General features: G+C 42.0%; 1 long non-coding RNA gene across 1 annotated transcript; it reads left to right on the top strand.

The window, feature by feature from the left end:
• The first annotated feature begins 412 nt into the window (after nucleotides 1-412).
• Nucleotides 413-23,583, top strand: LOC117197778 (uncharacterized). Its single transcript, XR_004478628.2, has 4 exons — nucleotides 413-470; nucleotides 10,157-10,270; nucleotides 19,423-19,623; nucleotides 23,342-23,583. It is a non-coding gene; the product is annotated as an uncharacterized LOC117197778 (long non-coding RNA).
• The last annotated feature ends 68 nt before the right edge of the window (nucleotides 23,584-23,651 follow it).

Here is a 23,651-nt window from a genome sequence, read left to right as displayed (position 1 = left end):
TTTTGAAAGCGAGGATAAAATACATGAGATTCAGTTCAGCCCTTTTCTTTTCAGCAGTAGGAAAAATGTAAAAAGTGGACATGTGACAAGTTTGATAGACTGGTAAAACTCTGAAAAGGCCATTATTCAAATATTTATGGATCCTTTTAGCTAATGGATTCAAATTTATGATGCTGCACTTGTCAACAAGATAATATTGCAACAACATTAAAGGCTGAGCCGTTCCGTCCCTTCTAACCCTGAGGCCTCTCTTCGCCACAGCAGATGGGCAGCTGTTCTCAATGAAAATGGAACACTCGTGCTCACCGTGTACTTCTGAGACCCACTGCATGTTGTGTGGCAGCCCCTAAGCTGTGCTTCAGGGAGGGAGCTGACATGTTATGAGATGTCCAGGACTAGGCTAAGGCATCCACTTATCCAAAGAAGAAAGAACAACAATGTGGCGTGGCCATAGACACCTTGCACCACAGGTAGATTATTACAATCAAAATTGAATAGTAAACCATGATTTATGGCAAGAAGCACTGCCTCTCATCCACCAGGGCATTTGAGTCAATAGTACAGAATATCTGCTACAATTTTTGGTGTTAATATATTAACAAATATACTAGATCATGGGTAGTGGTCATGAAGTGACAAATAGGAGAGTTAAATAGTATTTGTGGAAAAACAGACCTTGTAGAGAAGTTTGTAAGTAAGCATACATGTTTGGGAATATTTTATATTTGGCTTAAATAAAAAATAGTGAGTCGATAGAATTAAATAAAATCTCAGTGAGTGTAATATTTTGAGATGCAAGACTTTTAAAGGGGAAGAGACTCTATAGTTGGGATATTCTGATAATCAACAGAGAGAAGGAGAACCCAAGGTGGCTTGAGAAGAGTTTGTTCAGAGAACACAGAACAGAATTGGATGTGTTTGCGTGTTGGGAAGGGTGCAAGAGCCTCACAGGGGCCTGGGAAAGACTTTATAGCTGGGATTTTTGTGTCTGTGTGTGGGATGAGGCCTCAATTTCGCAGGGTGAGCAGGAGCTAGAAATAAGCTTGTTGCATAAAGTCTAAAGCCACCAATTAGTAGTAAAAGGAGAACTCAGGAAACTCCCCCACTTGCCAACCTTAAGGAAATTTGCTGTTTACCCAGTGCTATGGATGGATGGAGCCAACCATAAGAAACCTACATCCCAAGCCTGCTTTGTGCCTGGGTGTGGAGTCCACTAACTATTGGATATGAACCTCCATGAGAAATCAACACACAAAAGGTGACAGAATTAGTTCCCCCGTAACTATTGATAATAGAACTTTCTAAAAAAGACTTAATATGTTAAAATATTCACAGCGATGAAGCCATATATAGAATTTGTAATCAAAGTTTATGAAAAGCAGTGGAGCTTAGTTAAAAAAAAAAACTAACAGAAATTCTAGAAATTATACATGACTATAGTTAGTCATTGTGTAAGTTGTCTAATGCTGTGGAATAAATTACTCCAAAAATAAACAGTTATTGTCTCATGGTTTTCTGGGTCAGGAAGTTGTAAGTGGCTTAGCTGAGAGATTCCAGCTCCTGGCCCTTCATGAAGTTACAGTCAAGATGTGGGTGGTGTGGACCTCTGCAGGGCCCCGTGGAACCGGGTGAAGGGCAGTCCCTTCCGGCCAGTCAAGGCTGTGGCCGTGGACCTGTTCCCGCAGACCCCACCCTGTGAGATGCTCATCCTGTTCGAGAGAGTGGAGCACCCCGATGGCATGGGGGCCCTGGAGCCCCAGGATCCTCCAGTCCAGCCCCGACCAGGGCCCCCAGGTGACACCCACCAGAAACCAGGGCCTCCCCCGCTTCTTAGTCCTCTGGGGCAGCGGAAACCAGCCCTTCCAGAACAGCACCCAGACTGCATCACGGGCAGAATCCAGGGGCTCCCCAAGTCCTTGCCCTGCCCCGCCTGGCATAGTCAGGCAGCAGCCACAGAGCGTACGAGACCCCTGTCCCTATGGGCTCCTGTGGCCTGCTCCCCCTCACCCCCCAAACAGGCCACAAGGGCTGGAATAAACAAGTGCCAAACTACCAAAAGAAAAAAAAGATGTGGTTGGGGCTGCATTTGGAAGGTGCCCCTTCTACGCTGGGTCACTCACATGGCTGGCAAGTTGGTTCTGGTTGTTTGTGGGAGGACTCAGCTCCTCGTCACATGGGTCTCTCCACAGGCTGCTTGAGTGTCCTCGCAGTAGGGTGACCTGCTTCCCTCAGAGTGACAATCCAAACGATAACCCAAAAGTAGCAATGACTCAGCTTTCCTCAGAGGTCGCACATCATCACTTCCTCCACTTCTTACTGGGTACAAATGAATCACTAAGTCTGGCCCTCATTCAAGATGAGGAAAATTAGGTTCCAGGTTTTGAGGCAAGAAATGTTAAAGGATTTGTAAACATTTTAGAACCACTACTTTTACTGAAGTAAAGAGATGTTCGTTTGTAAGTGCAGTGGTTATCTTTTGGTGAAGGGTTAAATGTGACTTTTTTTTTTTTACTCTTTTTTGTTTTTTCCAAATATCAACAATAAAAATGTTTCATGTTTATTAATATTTTTAGAATTTAAAAATATTTAATTCTACAATAAAATATTTTAACTTTATAATGAAATAAAATATGTATTTTAATATATTTATAATATATAATATAATGTATAATTATATATTTTAATTCTATATATTATATATAGAATTATATAATATTACATTTATATATAATTACATAATATAAGGCATATTATATTAGATATAATATATATTATAATGAGAAATAATAAAAATATATATGAATATATTAAGGGTCAGAATTGTTACTGTTTGGGGGCACTTCCTCTGTGCCAGGCAGTGTTCTTACTCCTTTAAGATATTAATTAATTTACCACTACAGTAACTCTATGAAGTAGGTACTATTTTTAAAGGGAAAAGTAAAGCACAATTGGTAAATATGTCTGGGAAAGAGCCACAATTCTTTCTACATCTGGAGTCCTGTGCAAAAAACTTTTGTCATGCACTGAGATTTGTAAAGCATCTCCCAAAGTTCAGTGCAGTGTCCAACATTTAATGATGTCATCTAATTCTGCTTTCTGTTTTTTGTAAGGCTGCTTCCTGTCTTCTCCTTTGTGGAATAATAAAGTGTTCAGGTGCACAGTGGGGATGGTATTAATTACCATCAGCCCAGTGTGAAGAAGTCTTAGAATTTCCTGAAAAGGCAATTGAGAAAGTTTACTATGTTTATAAGGGCTCCCTGATCAGGTTCAATCTTTCAGAGATTAAACATATTGAAATGCGCAAAAGAATTTGTAATTATTTATTTCTCTAAACAGGCAGAATAATTTAAAAAAACAACAGTGCTGGGCTTCCCTGGTGGCGCAGTGGTTGAGAGTCCACCTGCCGATGCAGGGGACACAGGTTTGTGCCCCGGTCCGGGAAGATCCCACATGCCACGGAGCGGCTGGGCCCGTGAGCCATGGCCGATGAGCCTGCACGTCCGGAGCCTGTGCTCCGCAACGGGAGAGGCCACAACAGTGAGAGGCCCGCGTACGCAAAAAAAAAAAAAAAAGAAGCAAAAATAAAACAACAGTGCTACGTTAGATAGGAATCCCTTTTTCCTCTTGTTACGTTGACTACAAAATGAAACACCCTTGTTTTCCTGTTCTCTGAGTCTAATACCAATGCCACTTGATTGGCATCTAATACTCACCTGAGGGTTAGGCAGGAAAAAGAGATAAATAATTTATTCATTTGACATACACTTCCTAAGCTCTACCATGTGCCTGGCACTGTGCTAGGCACTGGATATACAGAGAAAATAAGACAAATGTGGTCCCTTCCCTCATGGAATTTATTATAGTCAAACAAAATATCGATAGAGATTATAAACCAGACAGAACAAGTGTGAATAATCAGGACAACACTCAGCTATTCAGGCAATCCAGAACATACCAGATATACTGTATCTGAGACTAGAAAGAATGTTGTTTGACTTGTGATCGAGCTGCAGCACACAAGATTAGAATTCTACCCTCTTTTATGTTATTTTGTTTGTATTTTAATAAGCATATCCTCTTTGCGCGTCTTCTTTCCTGATGATTAGGAAACATTTCTATCGATATGTGAAAATCTTATATTTTACTGTTAAGAGGAGAATTCACAATACAACATATAGTATAATCTAAACTGTGCAAAAGAATGCTTCGGCAAAGACCACCTAGGAACACACTAAAATATGTAAAATTATTTTGAGATGATAGTACTTATGATCGTTGAATTTTCTTCCTCATAATTCTCTGTATTTCAAAAAAATTTGTTTTAAAGGAGACCTATATACTTGACTTACTTTTTAGTAAAGTACGTTGTTGGGTAGATGCCAGGTAACACATTGTGGTTCTCTCTCTTTTGACAAAAGGATTTTGGTTGGAAAATATGTGCATGTGCTAAGGATGATTTCCTATGTTCATGCGTGATTCCAGGGCAGGCAATGTGGCAGAATCAATGGCAAATTGAACACTGCACTGAATTAAAACATGAATGTGAAACAGAAGTTGGGCCAATGCAAAGGTGATTGCAAAGAGGCGAGAGAGGATGATGGGATTTGAGAGAGGAGGGTTCAGTGTTTGACATATTGAAAGATCATTGTGTGAGTTCAGAGAGTGGTCATGATATGGAGAGAAGTTTGGATAGGGAGCTTCATAAATAAGTAATGGCCACCGAGGGTTTCGACAGTTTCATATTTAAAGAGATATTTATGAACTGTTGCAGGACTTGGAGAGGCTCCCTGCTTCTCTCTTCCCCTCTCATTACAGCCGAAGGGAAGAAATGAGGTCTAAAGAAAAATGCAGACACCCTCAGAACCGCATATGACCTGTTCATTAAAAGCGAATGTAAGAGTTAGCACAAGTTTATACGGAAAAGCTCACTTTTTATCTCTACCTCCAATAACTGCTTCAGAAAGGCATCCCAAACGGGGTGCAGCTAAAGGTAATGCATCCTGTCATGGAGTGCTTTTGATTCAGAAGCTGTGTGAGGCATTTCGATGAGGACTGCACACACCCAAGCACAAAACCCTTCTCTGCTTCAGGATTCAGGGTTGTTTATGAAAGAGACGAAGTGTAAATGCAGAATGCAGCTATTACCGTATTTGCATGTTTTGTTTCACTTTGTTTATTTTTAAATTAAGGCTTGTTGACAGCCACCCTGAGGATTATTGCAGTGCACAGTTATTCACTATTTCTGCATCTGTGCATTATCTGAGACTTCCCAGAGTGCAATCTGTAGACATACACGAGCCTCTGGGAGTGTGAACACAGTCGTACATGTGTATGCACATTCGTGTGTGCGAAATGAGATTATATATATAGCATAAATTTAGGAGTATAAACCTTAAAGTCACAGAGAACTGACTTCAGTTTCCCTATCCATAAAATGCAAATAGTGATTCCCTCCACACTGGATTGCTGTCAGGATTAAATAAGATAGGATACGTAAATAATTTAGAGTGTTACCTGGCATGTAGTAGGCATTCAATACATAATATCTGTTATTACTTCTGACTTTATATAGATATATATCAATACAAACAACTGCTAATAACTATGAAAATGGTGGTAAGATCTGCATTTTAAGTATATTCTTTTTATCTGCATTCTAATTCCAAGGCGAGCAGATCACTTATCAATATTTACATTGATTTCTCTCCCCAAATTTCCTTCAACCCATTTTATAGAATGAGAATTCTCTCTCTCAACTTCCCTGACACATGATTCACATTCCATGTTGAGGAAGGCAAGGAGAGTCCAGAAGGAAGATGACTCTCTTTCTTAGATCTGACAACCTTTCTTTATTCCCTTAAGGAGGGGAGAATTTGCCTAACCCAGTTGTGCAAACATCCATCTCTGCCCCAGCCTGTTGCAGTGGATGTATTGTAATCCCTCTTCTTGGGCATTCAAGACACTTGTATTTCATAATCAGTTATCAGCAGACAGGTGTCTTAGAAAAGCTCCTTGGCTTGAAATTGTCTGTTCCATCATCCTGTCCATGGAATAGACACAAAAAGATGGTTGAAGGGGTACATACACTTTTCTTTAAGTAAATTAAGTTTTCTTTGAGAGGTGTTTTCAGTCTTTCCCATGACTTCCAAAAGACACGAGGTCCTCAGAGATAAGTGAGTTCATTCAATGATAAATGTGGGTCACCCCGTGGGCTTCTGCTGGACCACCTGTGCATGAGATTTCTGTGAGTTCAAGTATGGCGGAGTGAGAAAATCAGTGACCTCATGCCTGCCCCACTGTGTTGGAGCTGCTAAGGATTAGGTGGTACCGCAGTGAGAAAATGAGGCTATTTTTTTTCCAGTGATGGTTTTAAAGGCAAATAGTTTTGTCTGCAGAATCTAATAATGATGAAATATGACTTGAACCCCTGGAGAGAATTCCAGGCCAAATTAACTCCCACTGGTAGTCAACTATAAGCTTTCAATATATTTACAAAATCAGTTCAATATATGCAGTTACACAGAAAGGCTCACTTCCAACATGAGGAGGTCTTATTAGGGGCAAAGATGCTATTATGGGCCCCAGACATTCAAGTTAGACAGGAACTAACGCCAACATTTATGTTAGGATTGTATGAAAAATTGTATTTCTGTCTTCGTGTGAATAAGTAAGAGTACATGGGCTCAAAGAATGATAAGAATGATTTCTTGAACAAAAGGAAGAAAAAGAAGTTCTTAGAAGGAAGACTTTGGCCTAAGACAGAAGCATGCAGAATTAGGCCATGGTTAAATAATTGAACAAAGAGATTCTACTGTTAGCTGAGAGAAACGGATAAGAAGGAGATGATGTTTAGGAGTAGGAGATTAATGTGTGAAGAGTAGGAGAGCATCTATTGATCACTTCCTATGTGCTACACGTTAGGGATACATGTTAGGGTACTTAATACGTAAATACCTGATCTCATTTGATGATCATGAAACCCCATCACAGAAGTGCAGAGTAGGAGTTGAAGCACGAGGTCTAAGGCAGCCTAAGTTCACATCCTGACCTCACAACTTACTAGCTGCACTGTCCTGAGCACTTTGTTAACCCTCACTTTTTGCTCATGAAAGTGCGTGCCTGCACCTCGTAGCTATTATGAGATTACATCAAATGCTGCTTGAAAAGCACATAGCTTGGCTTGTAAGAAGTTCTCGATAAAAGATAACTGGGATGAAATAATTATCATAGTTTTACAGTTGAGGAGATGGAGGCTTGGGAGGTCGAGGAACTTGTTCAAGACTGCACAGCTAGTAAGTGGCAGAACTGGGACTTGAACTCAGACCTGTGTCACAGCAAAACCTATATATGCAGCCCTGCATCACTAGGTAGAGAAGGGAAGTGTGATCAGTCCTTTGCTTCCATAACTTAGGACCGGCCAGCCCGCATGTGGATGTGCTCCATCAATCAGTGGGTTAATGCATTGGGAAAAAAACCAACAGTAGGGCAGTAAGTTCTCAAAAGTCCGGTTCTGAAACTTTAAAATCTATGTTATCCTTCCTAGTGGTCTTACAACACATTCCTTTGCCTTTGGCACCAGAGCCAGATGAATTGGCGACTCTGAAAGCCACACCGGGATAATGAGGTTCTATAACTTGAGGAGTACAAACAGCTACACCTTTTATTAGTTCTAGTTAATTGCTTGAGGCCACATAAATACTTCTAAGTAGAAATTGTAGTGTATCCTTCATGCAGTCTTCTCTGACCCCATACTCTGCCTCTGATGCCCACATGAATTGTTCCTGAGTCCCAGGAGTTATAGCCATTTCATAGACTCACCTTTGCTTCAAAAGCCAGTTGGAGAGAGACATGGTGGTTAGGAAGGCTGGAACCCAACCTCAGGTCCTAGCTGCTGCTGTTTCTGGTGCTTCCACATGGTGTCACTGTTGAGAACAGGTCCCACCCACCTATGTGGCTTTGCCCACCCCTGAAAGGAGGCCTTTTAGCTGCTTAAGATTTTAGCCTTGACCAAAGTGATATCCCAAACTTAGAATCCCTCTTGGATTTCCCTTCTGTGCTCAACAGTTTCTAGGAAGTATGCCTGCTGAGTTGGAATGGCAGAATGTGAGGTCTCGCCAGCCTTAGTCACGTGGTATGCCCTGGGCAGGTTTCTCCAACAGACCTTTAGGGACTGATGCTGATTCTGGGTCCCCAGCCAGGGTGCCCCTCTTTCTCAGTGACCACATTTTGAGGCCTGTAAAAATATCTTAAGAATCCCTCAGTGAATCAGAGAAGGTCTAAAAATAATGAGTCACCAAAGGAAAAAGTCAGGAAACTTTTCTTTGCATCAGTCACCGTGTCCCTATTTACCATTGCTTCTCCGGTAACCAGCTCTGATGGTAAAGTAGCTGCTGGACTTGCCTTGCATGGCTAAGTGGTGCCCCTTCAGTAACTCTTCCCAGAGTAAAGAAAATCTGCAGGTTTCCCTCTGGATCTTCACACACAGAGTTGCATCAGTAGCTTTTCAGGCAGGAAAAAATTAAGGCTTCACCACACTGTCATTGCTCTACATGATTGCTCATTTTTCCAAACCAGAAGTCGGTGTCCAGAAGATAACAAATGGGACTTAGTATTTGACACCTTTGAACACTGAAAGAAGAATTGCACAGTCGTAAGGAAGAGTGCTTGCTTGTCATGCCTGTGTGACCTGAGTCACTGATAGCTTAACCAAGAAGGAATAGTGATGTTGTGACTCTCCCCCAGAGCCATCCGGGAGATTGGATTAACAACACATTGCTGACGAGGCATAATTAACCTCACAGTGGATTATGAAATGCTGAATCAGTTATTCAGATACTATTTATAGTAGCCTTTATTTTCATGCTGCTTTTAATCTAGTCACTAAACAAAAGAAGAAAAAAAACCCCTACAACGAACGGTGTGTGACATGCACAAGGGTGCCCTAGTAGAGAATCAGGGGAGAATGAGTTAGAATGACCAGGAAGACCTCTCTGAGGAAGGGGCATTGAGGCTGAAGACAGAGGCGGGACCAATAGGCCAGGGGTTCTCAGCCAAGGGTGACTTTGTCCCCTGAGGGACACCTGGCAATGTCTGGAGACATTTTTGGTTGTCACATTGAAGCGATAGAGGAGGTTGCTACTGGCATCTCATGGGTAGGGCCCAGCGATGCGGCTAAGCACCCTCTAATATACAGGAAAGACCCCACAGTAGAGGATTATCTGACCCCAAACGTCAGTAGTGCTGTGATGCAGGCTAAGAACTGGGAGGTGTATTCCAGCCGTGTGACAAGGTACATTGTTTTAGCCAAGAAATAACCAGAGGAAATACCCTCGGAAACAGCAGAGTTTGTTCAAACTGATAGTCCTGTGGTTGAGCACAGGTGTTGACATCTGGGAAAGTTTGGGGTGATTTTAGGAGAGAGGCCAAAGTCAAGTTGGGTGAAGAGAGAGGGTCAATCACTTGGGCCTTGAGGGGTCAGGCGGTCAGGGAAAGGCGTGAAGCCGACTTGGTGTAAGCTGGGGGGATGGTGATAAAGCTGGAGAGGGCCACCAGCTCTCGAGTTCTGCAGGCCATGGCCATGAGGAGCAGTGGACAGGGTTGCTAAATACTCAAGTTGTAAAGAAAGACCTTCATCTTGAAATTCTATATCTCGGCAGATACTTTAATCATTTTTAACACTGTACCTTCTAAGCAAAAAATACCTGCAGGTGAAATTTTGGCCAGCAGAGCTTAAATTTGCAAGATCTGGGTCAGAGATACATAGGATTGACTCATTTCCTCACCTGTAGTGAGAGGTGTTTGGACACTAGGCTCGCTTTTCAAGTCCAGTGCTACATGCGATGACTGTAGAGAGCCGATCGCCCAGGTCCTCCCAGGTTACAGGTCGTTGATGTGCCACAGTTTCAAGTGAGGGAGGGTCTTCCCTTCCACCTCTACACTTTTCACTGCATCTTTCTCTGCACCTTCTCAACCCAGTAGTCAATTCCCAATGCACCATCGCCAAGACTGGCTTCAACAAGATGGAAGGAAAAGACAAAAATTCTCCTTAATCCCAGTTGATATGTGACTTTGCTTAGCACTTTGAATATTATTAAGTGTTTGAATTTCTTCCTGTGTCTTTTTCACCGAGATGACTGTCTTTCTCTTTCGTTGACAGCCTCTGCAGGACCAAATTGACAGCTCTTTAAAGGCGTCTGACGAAAAGCAGCATTAATTAAGTCATTGCCGGACTGTAATTGTGTTAAGAAGTAAAAATCTAATATGAGAAAAGGTTAGTGAGTCCTCTCTTGTGTCAGATTTTCTACTCCCTATGAATATTAATGTTCTTAATGAAGACAATCTTTGCCTCATCAAGCCGTTGTTCTGCATTCAGGTGCCAAATCCCCGTGCCATTGATTTGTTTTTAAAGAACAAATATGTCAGGAGAGAGTGACTGTCCTGTTTCTTATCAACATCATAGAGGATGCTTTTGTATTCCTGGAAAGAGTTTATAGATTTTGTGTGCGTGTGCAAGCTCTTGTGAAGGGAGAGGGATAATGACGTGCCGGCAGGGTAAATGAGTTACAGTAATTTAATATTGGTGCTGCGTTGATCGCATTACCTCCTTTTCTGTGTGTGTGAAAAATAGTCATGCGGTAGTGGGGTTGCAATCAGCAGTTTTAATGATAAAATAGAAATTCTCTCCAGAAAAAAGAGAGGCCTGCAGTTTAAGCATTGAAATGAGCTTGTGAGAGAATCTGATGCTTCTTTGCTGATGACCCTCGTCCTCTGATGGAGCAGATGATGCTGATGCTGATGAAGGGTGTTTCTTAAGTACGCTGGGGACCCCGAGGAATCCAGCAGTACGGTACTGAGGAATGCCGTGTGCCTTCCTTCTCTCTCTACGTTGACATCTACCTCTCTCTCTCTCATTGTTTACTCTCACCTCCTGCACAGATGAAATCTTAACTCTCTTCATCAGAATTCTTGGCCAACAAGTGGAACAACCCTTTTGTATGGTATCACTTGAATTCCTCTGTTCTAGAAAGTCCAGGGTATCCTGCTCCTGTGAAGAAGGTCAGCATTGTCAATACTTTTGCTGATGAGAGCCTGATTGTGAGTCAATAAATTGAGTTTGTACCTCACTGATTAGGACCTGTTAACAGAATTGAGTTGGGCTGATAGTAAAAGGGAAACGCCAGAAGAGTGAGTCAGTTATGGAAGGTGTTGCTTGCGTACAGAGGTCCAAGCTGATGTGGTTTTGTGTGATGGTCAAGGGCTCCAGGCTCCCTCCAACTTTGCACTCGCCATCTCTAGTGTGGCTCTTGTCCTCACGGGCCAAGATGGAGGCCGAAACTCCAGCCATCACCTTCATTTTCAGAGTGGTATGTGGGTAGCTTCACATTCTCCAAGAAAAGAGGGCTAAAATATACTGTGATCATATATGTGCTAGGCAATTTGCCTTTATTATTTTATTTAATTTTTAAGTTACTATATGATGTATCACAGTCTGTATTAGTTTTCTATTGCTATGTAAAAATTAATGCAAACTTTGTAGCTTAAAATGGCATAAATTTATTATCTCACAGTTCCATGGATCAATAGTCAAGGAACGGTTTAACTGGGCCCTCTGCTCAGGGTCTCACCAAGCTGAGATCAGGTGTTGGTGGAGGCTGTGATTCTCGTCTGAGTCTGCGAGTCCTCCTCTGAGCTCACTGCTTGTGGGCATAGTTCATTTCCTTGTAGCAGTATGACTGACACACCCCTTTTGTTGCTAGTTGCTGACCAGAAACTACTCTCGCCTCCTAGAGGTCACCTGAAGTTCCTTGCCATGTGGCCCCCATGTTCACAGCATGGTGGTTTGCTTTCTTTCCAGGCCAGCAACATCATCTCTCTGAGGCTTCATCCTCTTTTAAAGGCTCTTTTGACTAGGTTGAACCCACCCAGGCTAATCTCCATTTGATTAATTCCAAGTCAACTGATCAGTAACTCATTACAGGAATGATATCCCGTGATAGTCCCAGGTTCTATCCATACTCAAGGGGAGAACATCCTACAGAGGCTGTAGCACCAGGGGTGAGACTCTTGGGGGCCATTTTAGAATCATGCCTACCACACTTCACCTCTTTTACAAATATGGAAAGTGTGGCTTATATAGACTAAGAAACTTATCTAAGTTTGCAAGTGGAGTAGTCAAGGGTTATATCTATGTCTTTATGACTCCAGATACCATGATTATTTTCCGGGTGAGGTTATACCGCTCATTGTCAGTATACCTGGGGGGGTGGTTAGCCGTGCCTTTGGTTTTGTGCAGGGTCCTTTAATCAAGCGTCTGTCAGGTGTAAACTGTTCATTAATTCATTCAAGAAGCGTTTACTGAGGATCTTTTATTTGCTAAGCACCAAGTAGGAGAGACTGTGACGTGAGGCAATATGGAAGGATGGTTAAAAGGTACTGGGTCTCTCTGGATCTAGAACGCCACGGTTTGAACTGGACTCTGTTGCATGTTAAGGATATGACCCTCTGCAATTCACTTAACCTCAGTTTACTCAATTTGTAAAATGGGTATGATAATAGTAGAACTTTGTTTAGAGAGTTGTTGAGTTGTATAGCTCGCAATCAACATTTGTAATTATTATGGAACATTTGTGTTCATATGGTCTGTTTTTGATTGCAAACTTTTGGAAGTAAGGGGTGGAGTCTGGAAACTCTTCTGTTGTACTATCAAGCCTTCCATCAAACAGCAAGACGTATCAAAGAATTAATTCTTCTTGAAGAGGATGCTGATAGTACACTTCTGCCATGAGGCAGATTTTCCCCATCTTAACACACACACTTGGGCATTTGGAATAGAGGGAAAAAATGGCACATTTTACTAGTTCTCTCCAAACACAGTGCAGACTGCTAAGCTGTTTCTTCAGAGGGGGAGAATCGAATTGGCTCCAGATTCCTGCTCGGCTGCCAGACCGTGGGAAGTGAGAGAGAATGTCAAAGCTGGCAGTCGACAAACAATGAGATCGTTCCAAAATGAGAAGGATTGGCCTAAGCAATATCCTTCACAAATGCTTTTCTCAGCTTTTAATGAAGAAGGAGAAGGGAAAGAAAATTCTACGAATCCTACCAAGATATTCTGGAGCACTGGGGTCACAATTTGCAAACATTTCAAGTCTAGGAATGTACCAACTTTTAGTGGATAAAAAAATAATAATACATATGCAAGTAATACAAGTAATTAAAGAACTGTCCTTCTAAATCAAAATGAACAATAAGGATGGTACTAGAGTCCTTTGACACCCTCACTTCTCTTCCCTTCCCCTAAAGAAACCACCATTATGAGTTTGAAATATGGCCTTCTAACCATTTTTGTCTTTAAATAAATTGTGCCTATGTTATATTCCCTGAGAAAATACATATAATAGTTTCGTTATTTATACCCAGAACTTATAGAATTGCTTGGACTTCTTTTTACTTTTATATAAAAGTATCTTATGTACGTGCTCTGCGACTTGCTTTTTTCCGTCAACAGTCTTTCTGAGGTCTTCCCATGTCGATACATAACGAGCTTGCTCATTTCCTTTGACCTGCTAAATATCCTACATTTAATTCACCTATTCCCATGTTGATGGAGTAGATTGTTTCCAACTTTTCAGCATCATAAACAGGGCTATAATAACCATCTACTTGGAAAAGCGAAGCAAGGGGCCTGCCTGTCACTCTTCCCTTTGCTCATGTGGTGTCAGGGTATTGTCACTTAAAGGTTTTCCATTTCTGTTTTTTTTTTTTGTTTTTTTTTCTCCCAGATTGACCAGTTGATAGCAGATTCATTCATTCCTTTAAATATTATACAGGAACAATATGTCAGGCCTTGTGCTGGGTATTGGGGATATCACGTCCAGTAAGACAATCCCCCCAGCCCTCAGCAGCTCAAGTCATAAATTGTATGAGAGAGGCAAGCCCAGGGATTCTGATGGCACATAGTGGGCCATCTAACCCAGACAGTGGAGAGATTAGGGTTAGAGAAAGTTCCCTGGGAGACAGTGGTTACTTTGATTCCACTCTTAAGAATCATCCTTTGACAAGAACAGGTCATTCCTTTGAACCTGAACAGCAAAGACAGTCTGTAGATGGTAATGTGATCTTGTCTGGTGACTTCAACACACTGTAGATATCACTGAGGGTATCTATTGGTTGGATTATGATTTAAGACTGTGCACGGAGAGACAAAAAGAGGAACCACAGAGAGAAGATGGAGTTGTGAGTTATGCTGACCTAGGGTGTGTCTTGGAAATTAAAAAAAAAATCATGATATGAATGCGTGCATATACGTGTGCGTGTGCATTTCAAGAGGGGATGAATCTGCTGCTCTTAGTTAATCTAGTGACTCTATGAGCTAGGTTTCTAGTATCTGAGGATTCAAATTGTACCTTTATGATTAAAAGTCATTTTCAGTTTTCAGCCCCCAGTTTCCTATCATAACCCTGGGGCCTTACTTTTCATCTACCATGTCCTAAGACTGTAAGCTGTTTCTCTTCATTACTTCTAATCCTTAGACTGCGAGCTGTGTGTTTTTCCTGTGAGACTGCCGGTAGGTCGGGCCCATGCAAAGGCGGAAGGATCAAGGCAAGGCCCCGACGTGGAAGTGGGAAAAGCAAAATATCTTCTTTGTAGGACTTCCTTCCACAGTCATTGTTATCCCTGCTCTGACCTCAAAGTCTGGCAAATCGAAACATCATATGGGCTGAAACCCCCATGTGCTAAAATAAAATTATTTTTTAAATGAGAGAATGTCAAATATGGATCTATGTTTTGAAAATTCCTTCCCTATTTTGAAAGGGCTTCAGTGTTGTCTCACATTTTTGAACTTTCTTGAAAGAAAAAGCGTGTTTTCGAGGAAAAATTAGAGAAAATGCATTCTGTGGTGGTGTTGTTTTGTGAACTCTAGCTAAAATAGAGTGGAAGTAAAATCAAAACAAATGTCTCCAACTAGAGGTTTTTGAACTTTCTTTTCTCTTATGTTCTGAAAAGTTAATTCAAAGTAAACTGTTTGCCTTTAAGAGGGGGTGGTAGATATCTTTGGAAAAGTAATATTTCAAAATGTAAATATGTACATTTTATACATGTAAGTAAAAAAGTCAGGATGAGTGGGAATTTGTTTTTGAAATAGAAGTTGTATTATATATTAAATTGACTCTGGGCTTCACCAGTTAGAGATCAACTCACCTGGTAGACATTGACTCACCAGTTAGATTTCAACTAGTAGTGCTTGTAGATGGATGAGCACTAAAATAATAATAGAATAAGTGCCCGTTTAGGTAAAAACACATGGAATTTTCAAGAAGAACATCTTCAATGTTCAAGAACATTGAAGATGTTCTTCTTGAACAACTATTACAAGTCAGGGAATTTAAAAAAAAAATCCCGTTTTCAAATGCAAAATGAGGACTTTCATTTCCAAAAAGATAGAGTAGATGCATTTTTTCCTATTCTTCCCACTAAGCACAACTAAAGACCCTGCACATTATATATATATATCAAAGATAAAAAGACTGAAAAGTGAAGAGAAGAAAGCAGAGCAGCTAGGGACCTCAGGACTCAAGAAATGATGTGGTGAGTTCCTTGGTTTTCTTTTCGCTTCATGCATCCCAGACTTGGAGCTGAAGAAGCCAGAAACCCAGAAACACCAGCAGGTGCAGGGAAAAAAGCCCCAACAAAACCCTGCTCTCTCCAGCCAAAGGACCAAGAAAGGGGCAGCCTAGTAAAGTAGAAAGCTTTTAAATAACAACCACCAAAAGAAATGTGGCACAAACACCACCTACACCAGCATAGGCCAATGGGAAGCTGAGATGTCCCTCCATGAGGCTGTAATAAGGTGCCTCAAAGCCCACACCCGATTGGGGTCAGAGGTGGCCCCTGGGAGAGTCAGGACTTCAACCACTGCCCACCAGTAGCAGTTCCATCCCTCTCCCCAGTCGAGAGCTGGAACTCCCACCCACCCAGCAGCGATGAGGAGCCCTACCTCCCCCTTTCTGATATCAACAGAGACGGAGCAGGGAACCTGGACTTTCACGTGAGGGCAGGAGGAAAGTAGCTACAGAAGGACATTGCCACGAGGCATCCTTGTGATGTCGGAAATGTTCCATATTTGACTGCATCAATATCAGTATGAGGGTGGTGATATTGTGCTGTAGTTTTGCAAGGTGTTACCATTAAGAGAAACTGGACCAAGGGTACATGAGATCCCTCTGTATTATTTCTTGCAACTACATGTGAGTCTATATCTCCAATTAAAAGGTTCAACTTAAAAAATGCAAAATGAAAAATTAAGTTTGCTATTTTCTGGTCTTCATTCATCATCTCTTTTCACATTCATTTATTTATTCACAAAGGCATTTAGCAAGAACTTACTGGGCGCCAGGCAGTGAGGATCCTAAAATGTGTAGTTTCGGTTTTTGCTCTCAAGGATTTAATAATCTCTATAGGAGAAACCAATATGCAGAGCAATAAAAAAAAATCCTACTTAAAGTAAAAATGGATTATTTGGAGGCTCCATATTTTATCACCCCAATCAACTGGTAAGGGTCAAATGGCCAAAAAAAAAAAAAAAAAGTCACAGGACAAAACCATCCATATGGTGGATAATTGGGACATATTTGTATCTTGCATTTTTACTCCTTAAAATTGCCATAAGCGTCATCATCTTTTTTCATCTTGAAATGGTTTAAATGACATATTTTCAAGGTTTCAGACTATGCTGGCTCATCTTACAAAGTACCACTTCTGCTTCTTCTTTTTCTGACACAAACTGCTCAGGTCATCCATCCACGTTGCATCCTGATCATCACTCTTTCCCGTCAATGCCGGGCCATACAGGGCAGCCCCTGGAGCTCCTGCAGGAGCGCAAACCCTCCCCAGTGTGACTTCAATGGAAGATCAGGATAAGGGAAGGGAATCTCCAAAAGCCACTCCAAGGGAAAATCCACTTTCATCTCATCCTTGTCTTTTCTCCCTGTCTGCGTCAGTGTGTTTCCACAGCTCATAGCAATCCCTCCCTTGGAAACCTAGCATCTCTTCTCTCATGTGGGAACTATTTTTACAGTGGTTTTTGAGTTTGTGTTGTTGCCAGATTTAACGTAATGTAGACCAATGTTTCCCAAATTCAGTTTTGCACGTTGGTGACAGTCTGTGACAAAGTTTTTACAGATCTTCAATGAAATAAAGGAAATAAGAAAAACACAGGATACATTTTACAAGCCAAATGCATTCAGTGGAAAGGGTGGTCCTTGATAGAGATATTATTTTTCCTACTTTAGGAGGTGTTCAAAATGACTTCTCTTCTATGTAAAGGTGTTTATGTTGATCACATTTTGCTTTTTAATGATCCTACTATGAAAAATCAAAACTTCTCCCCTTTCCACCCCTTTCCCCCACCTCTGTTGATGGCTTACCCCTCCTTTCTCTGAAACTTATCTGTGGTTGAAAACAATTAGCAAAAATATTGGAGACTATCGATACACATTTTTTTATAGGCAAGAAAACATGATAGTAGAGCTTTCTGAAGCTCCATGGAAAACTAGGAAGTGCTCATGTACTGTGCCCCCGCCCTCCCCCGGAAAGTCATAGAGCACATTCGCACTTATAGACTCTGAAAAGTACTGATGCAAAGACACTTTTAACCTTGTGTACTGTTGAAGTTTCTTAATTAATTGAACCATAGTATCCTTATATTTCCTGTACACAATATGTATTTGGTCCACAGGGTGCACTGGGGGAAGTGCTGCCTTAAATGAAATATGATACATTTGGGTGGAGAAAATAATCGGAGGAAGAAATTTGGATAAGCTTAGTCAAATAAACTTTTATGGAAGCAATGCGTTTGGAACCAGCTTATTTGAAAGTGAAAAGGGACTTGGTTTGGCTGCAGGAAGTGGCCAAATACAAAGGTAAAATTAATCTGTACAAGCCGCTGCAAACAGACATGCCAGATGGCTCCAGGCAGCCAACCTGAACGCATGAAATAAGCAAGGGTTAGCACTGGGGAGTGGCGGGGGGTGTGGCGGCGTGGGGCGCGCCGCCCATAGCCAGCGAATCGCCAGCCTTTAAGAAGCTGGGAGCAGATCTTCTGCATTGTGAAGAGAAGCCAGATCCGGTTTTTTTCATGCAAATTTCTTTTTAAGTGTTGACAATTCGAAGCTAAAAGCAAACTGCGAGCCATATACGTATATTATTATTACATATATGTATGTACGTATATGCATATATACATATATACTATATATAGTCATGGGTTGCTAGTTTAAAACCTATGATCCATTCTTTCTTAGGGAAATGGTTGCTGAAATTATCTGACATATAATGAAATGTACTATATCAAAAATTACCCTGGTGTTGGGGGTATAAAGCATCCTAGGCAACAATGAATTTTTAGGTTCAATATCTATTTAGGCTAAGATGGCACTGTTTTGAATTTCCTTTCCCAAGGAGGTCATGTTAATGACCCTTTTGTTGAAAAAACGGAATCCACCTAGCTGCCTGCCACACGCTCTACTTCCCCGTCTCTCTCTCTTGTTCTGGGCTCACCTCCTGGGTCCTCCCTGCAAAAAAAAAATGTCATCCACGTGTGCGTCTGCTCCTGGTGTTGCAGCTTGGGGAGCATTAGCTATGGGCAGACAGGAAGATTTAGTCGAGGTTTTGTCAGCAGCAGAGAGAGAATTCTGAGATTCCTTATCATGCCTGGCCCATGAGTTGTGCAGGGGTCACAGCACACAGATTGCATTTGTGCCTGAGCGTTTTTAAAACAACTGCTACAACACCACCCCAACCCCAAAGAGGGCGTACGACTCTCAGCCTTGGATCAAATTGAACAAGTTTTAAGAAGTTATGCCCCTCTAGGTGGTCACAAAGCACCGAGCCGATCTCCCTGTGCTATGTGGCTGCTTCCCACTAGCTGTCTATATGACATTTGGTTGTGTATGACCACCTAGAGGGGTGGGATAGGGAGGGTGGGAGGGAGACGCAAGAGGGAGGGGATATGGGGATATGTGTATACGTATAGCTGATTCACTTTGTTATACAGCAGCAACTAACACACCATTGTAAAGCAATTATACTCCAATAAGGATGTTAAAAAGTTATGCTCCTAGTCGTGAAAATTAATCTCCATAATGTTATTAGGAATTATCAACATTGTCATTTTTAACTGGCATCACCCCCCACCTAGGTGGATGTGAAAATACACAAGGGTGGTTTGAATTGAAAGGGTGGTTATTGCATATTACAGCTCTCTAAATATTCATTTTTGAGAGTATTTGCTTCCAGCATCTAGAAGTTCCCACAGAAAGAGGAGGATGTTTTCAGTGTATGCCAGTACTTCTCAGCTGAGGGGGATTTGGTCACTCCTCCATCCACCCAACCCTCCTGGGTCCATTTGTCAAAGGCTGGAGACAGTTTTGATGATCATATCGGGAGGAGGGATGCTACTGGCATCTAGTGGGTAGAGACCAGAGATGCTGCTTAACATCCTGCAGTGTACAGGACAGCCCCACAGCAAAGACTTCTCCGGCCCAAATGTTGATAGTGCAAAGGGCGACAAACCCTGGCACATGCCAAGTTGAAGGGTCGCTGCTTTGGATTAATACCATACATAGGGTGAGTTGCCTTCGAAGCCGGCAGAGAGGTGTTTTCCTTGTCCTGCCATCCTTGCCAGATTGGCTGGCACCCTACAGAACCACTGTCTCATTTCAGCCTGGAACCCATCTTGATCTAAGTCCTTTTTGCAGGAGATTCATATGGTGAGATAAATGTGCAGTTGTTACCTGGGCCACCATGTCGCACTGCTGCTTCTCTAAACATGTGGGAACCAAAGATGTTCTCTTGAAGGAAGGCTGTGTGCTCTGAAACTATCACTTCAAAGATTTCATTGTAAATAAAGTCCTAAAAAATTGGCAGAGGTGCAAGATAGCCTGCATTTCTTCTCTTTCTAGCTATTTACTGGGATCTACTAGGTCAGACAGAACTAGGAGGGAAGGAACAGCAGGGCACAGGCAGACAAATGTGGCCCTTGCCCTCATGGGTCTTACGGTCTACACCAGGAGTTGGCAAACTTTTTCTGGAAAGGGCCAGGTAGTAAATATTTTAGACTTAAGGGCCATATGACCTCTGTCACAACTACTCAGCTCTACCTTTGTAGCAAGAATGTAGCTGTGGACAGCCCATAAACAGATGGGCGTGTCTTCATCGTTATCAACCTTCATTTAAAAAAACAGGCCACTGGCTAGATTTGTCCCAGAAGCTGTAGTTTCCTGATCTTTGGTCTACATGAGTGAGATAGATGTTAGTCAGATAAGTACTTGATTAATTGTATTTTTTCCGACCTTTCTGGTATTCTATTCTCCTGTCTGTTTGCATGATAATTCCTTTGCTATACTTAGATCTCAGTGTGAATGTCACCTTCTCAGAAAACTCGTCCCTAACCACTTAGCAGAAGTGTCCCTCTCTTAGTTTTCTGTCACATCATTCAGCACTATGAACTTCATGGTGCCTGTAAGCCAAATTGTCTTGTTTATATATTTGTTAAATTTTTTTTCCCCTTGCGGAAAAACAGCAACATGGTCTGTTTTGACACTTATATCCCGACCATGGGGAATAGTGCGTGGCACAGAGCAGGTGCCCCCCCCACACAGCCTATAAAGGAAGCTTACAAGAGCATACCTAACAGTAAGATTTGACCGAGTTTGGGGGCTGGGGGAATCAAGTTGTACACGTGGTCACTACAGACTGTCATTTGAAGTAACTACTAACGTCATTAGCTAATGGATGAATATTATGTTCCAGGCAATATTCTAACCGTTTACGTGACAATTTAATGAAAAATTAATATTATTTCCCATTTTATAGGTGAGAAAAGGACTGAAAGATCAGTGACTGGCTTGAGGGTACTAATGAGTTTGGACTGCAACCCAGGAAGTACAATTCCTGCTCTTTTTTTTTTTTTTTTTTTTTTTGTGGTACGCGGGCCTCTCACTGTTGTGGCCTTTCCCGCCGTGGAGCACAGGCTCCAGACGCGCAGGCTCAGCGGCCATGGCTCATGGGCCCAGCCGCTCTGCGGCATGTGGGATCTTCCCGGACCGGGGCACGAACCCGTGTCCCCTGCATCGGCAGGCGGACTCTCAACCACTGTGCCACCAGGGAAGCCCCAATTCCTGCTCTTAAACACTATCATATGCTGCTTTCACAATATGCCTCACCAACAATATAAAAATTAAAAAAAAAAAAAAACCCCAAACTTGACTGTACTAAAAAAGTTTATTTGTTTGATCACATTGTTCTAGTGTGGTAGAAAGAGGAACCTAGTAAAAACTAGTAAAATTTCAAAATGTGAATGTCCCCCTTCGGATTGATTTTGGGCAACTTGAATCCTGAATCTCCCAATGCCTAGGGTGAATTTGGGTCCGGTGGTCTTCAGGCTGTGGGGAGGGGATGTCACATCCTTCTGTACGGGGCTGGTTTTTGCAGCAGGCACAGCAGCTCAACACACAGCTGCCCTGCTGTGCTGCCTTTCTTTGGGTGAGGAATTAATCCAGTGAGGATGCAGCTTTATGGGGCAGGGCAACACATGCGCCAAATATTTTTTGCCAAAAAAAAAATATGTGTTGTGTTTACTGTCAACTACCTGTACATGAAACAAGACATCGTCCCTGACCTAAAGAGCTACCAAACCAGGAAAGGGGTGAAAGCAGGCTGCCTTGAGGTACAGCCAGGGGAACAGAAAGGAGGGGGAGATTCAGGGGATCAGAGATCAGCGCATCTGTGTAACAAAATGTGGTAGATTGGGGCCAGAGTATGACGTTATGAGGGGCACGTGGCATTAGGAGAAGGTGATCCTGCAGGACCTGAGTGCCCTCCTGAGATGCCATCTGGACGAGCCCTAGTGGGACCACATCTTGTCTTAATACTCACGATCTAATCAACACTGAAGGCTCACTCCACATCGGGCACCGTCCTAGGGGTTTTACAGTATTATCTCACTGTTCTCACAACAGACCTACTATTATTATCCCCACTTTCTGGATGAGGAAACTGAGATTTGTAGGGGTTAAATAATTTTTCCAAAATCACACGGGAGAGCCGTGAATGGAACTCAGGTAGATTGGCTTCAGGTTGCACGCTCGGACCTGACCCCATCCCCATTCTGCAGAAAACAAGGCTTAGAGAAGGGCAGCAACTTCTCTGAAATGTGAACCTGGATTTGAGCCCAGATCTTTATGATAGAGAAGCCCATGGTCTTTTCATCACCCTAAGAAAGTAGCTGATCTGGTTTTGTTGGCTTGAGAAGGGGAGGGGAGGAGATAGATCTTGTTGGATAGATCCAACAAGACTCAAAGACTGCCTGGATCTGGGCAGAGAGGCACAGGAAAGGGAAGGTTTCACTGGTGAGTGCCTAGTATCTTGGACATGACATTTTGCAGCGATAAAGGAGACAAATGGAATAGTTTGGAGAATTAAGACAATTTTATTAGTAGTATTTTTGATCACAAATAACCTCACGCAGGCGTTTTCTTCCCCCAGAACTAGCTACTAACTTCTGGGAGGCCATCCTTCTTCTAGTCAGAGGTCATATACAGAATTTCAAGTCCGAGGGCATACTATTTGATCAAAAATCCTGACCTCTAGTCTTGAAGACAAATGCTCTGAATTTTAAAAGCCTACTTCTGGAAATACTTAAAGCCAACCATTTCATTAAATAAGTCCCAAATATCCAAACAGTATGACTGGGATAATACGGAATTATTTATAAAGATGGCCTGTTCTGAGCAGCGTGTTGTGCTAAGGAGATGGAAATCCTACCTTTTCTCCTCATTCACTTACTGTGATTAGAACCAGTAGATTTCAGATGTATCCGAGAGGGATAAAAGGTAAAGTGGATTTGGGGCCCCAGCTCCCCTGTGGGCTGATTATGCGATGGGCCTCTTGGTTGCTTTTATGCGAGATACAGCTTTTGGATAGGCTGTGGCACCTTTTCGCCTCATGACCGCTGACTTCTTGGATTTAGAACTGGCTTGGTTCATCTTGTATAACTGAACCTCTTTTATTTGGGCTGCTTAATTCTTATCATTTTTGGATGTAATCTTTTATCTAATGATAAAAAATAATGCTTAAGCGGTTCAGGCTAGAATCCATTTTATTTTCCAAACCAAGAACTCTTTTTAATCTTACCTTAAAACTGGAAGGTTGGATTAATCATGCTTTGAACTGAACTTGGGATTAAAAGATTCATATACATTTACTGGCTTTCCAAGCCTTAGAAGGCCTGACCCCCACTTACCTCTCTGGTTTTATCCCACACTTCCTCTCTTGTTGTTTCCAGATTCCAGCCACATGGCCTTCTTCCATTTCTTTGAGTCAGCAAAACTCCTTCCTGCATATTCTGTTTTGTGGGGGCTGAGAAATACTCTTTGCGCTGCCTCATCCTGATCTGTCTCAAATAACCCTTTCAGTGATGGCCTAATGTTACCTCCTCCAGGAAGCCCTCCCTGACATCTTTCTTCTCCTCAAAGTTGGATCATTTTCTCCTGTTTCATATTATCACTGCACTAATTTCTTCTCCTCTATAGAACTTACATCAATTAAAATTAAATATGTATTTCTGTTATTATTTATAAGTGTTTATTTTTCCA

The sequence above is a fragment of the Orcinus orca genome, chromosome 16 (assembly GCF_937001465.1).
Source record: "Orcinus orca chromosome 16, mOrcOrc1.1, whole genome shotgun sequence".
Taxonomy (NCBI): Eukaryota; Metazoa; Chordata; class Mammalia; order Artiodactyla; family Delphinidae; genus Orcinus; species Orcinus orca.
This window is presented reverse-complemented; position numbering and strand designations above follow the sequence as displayed.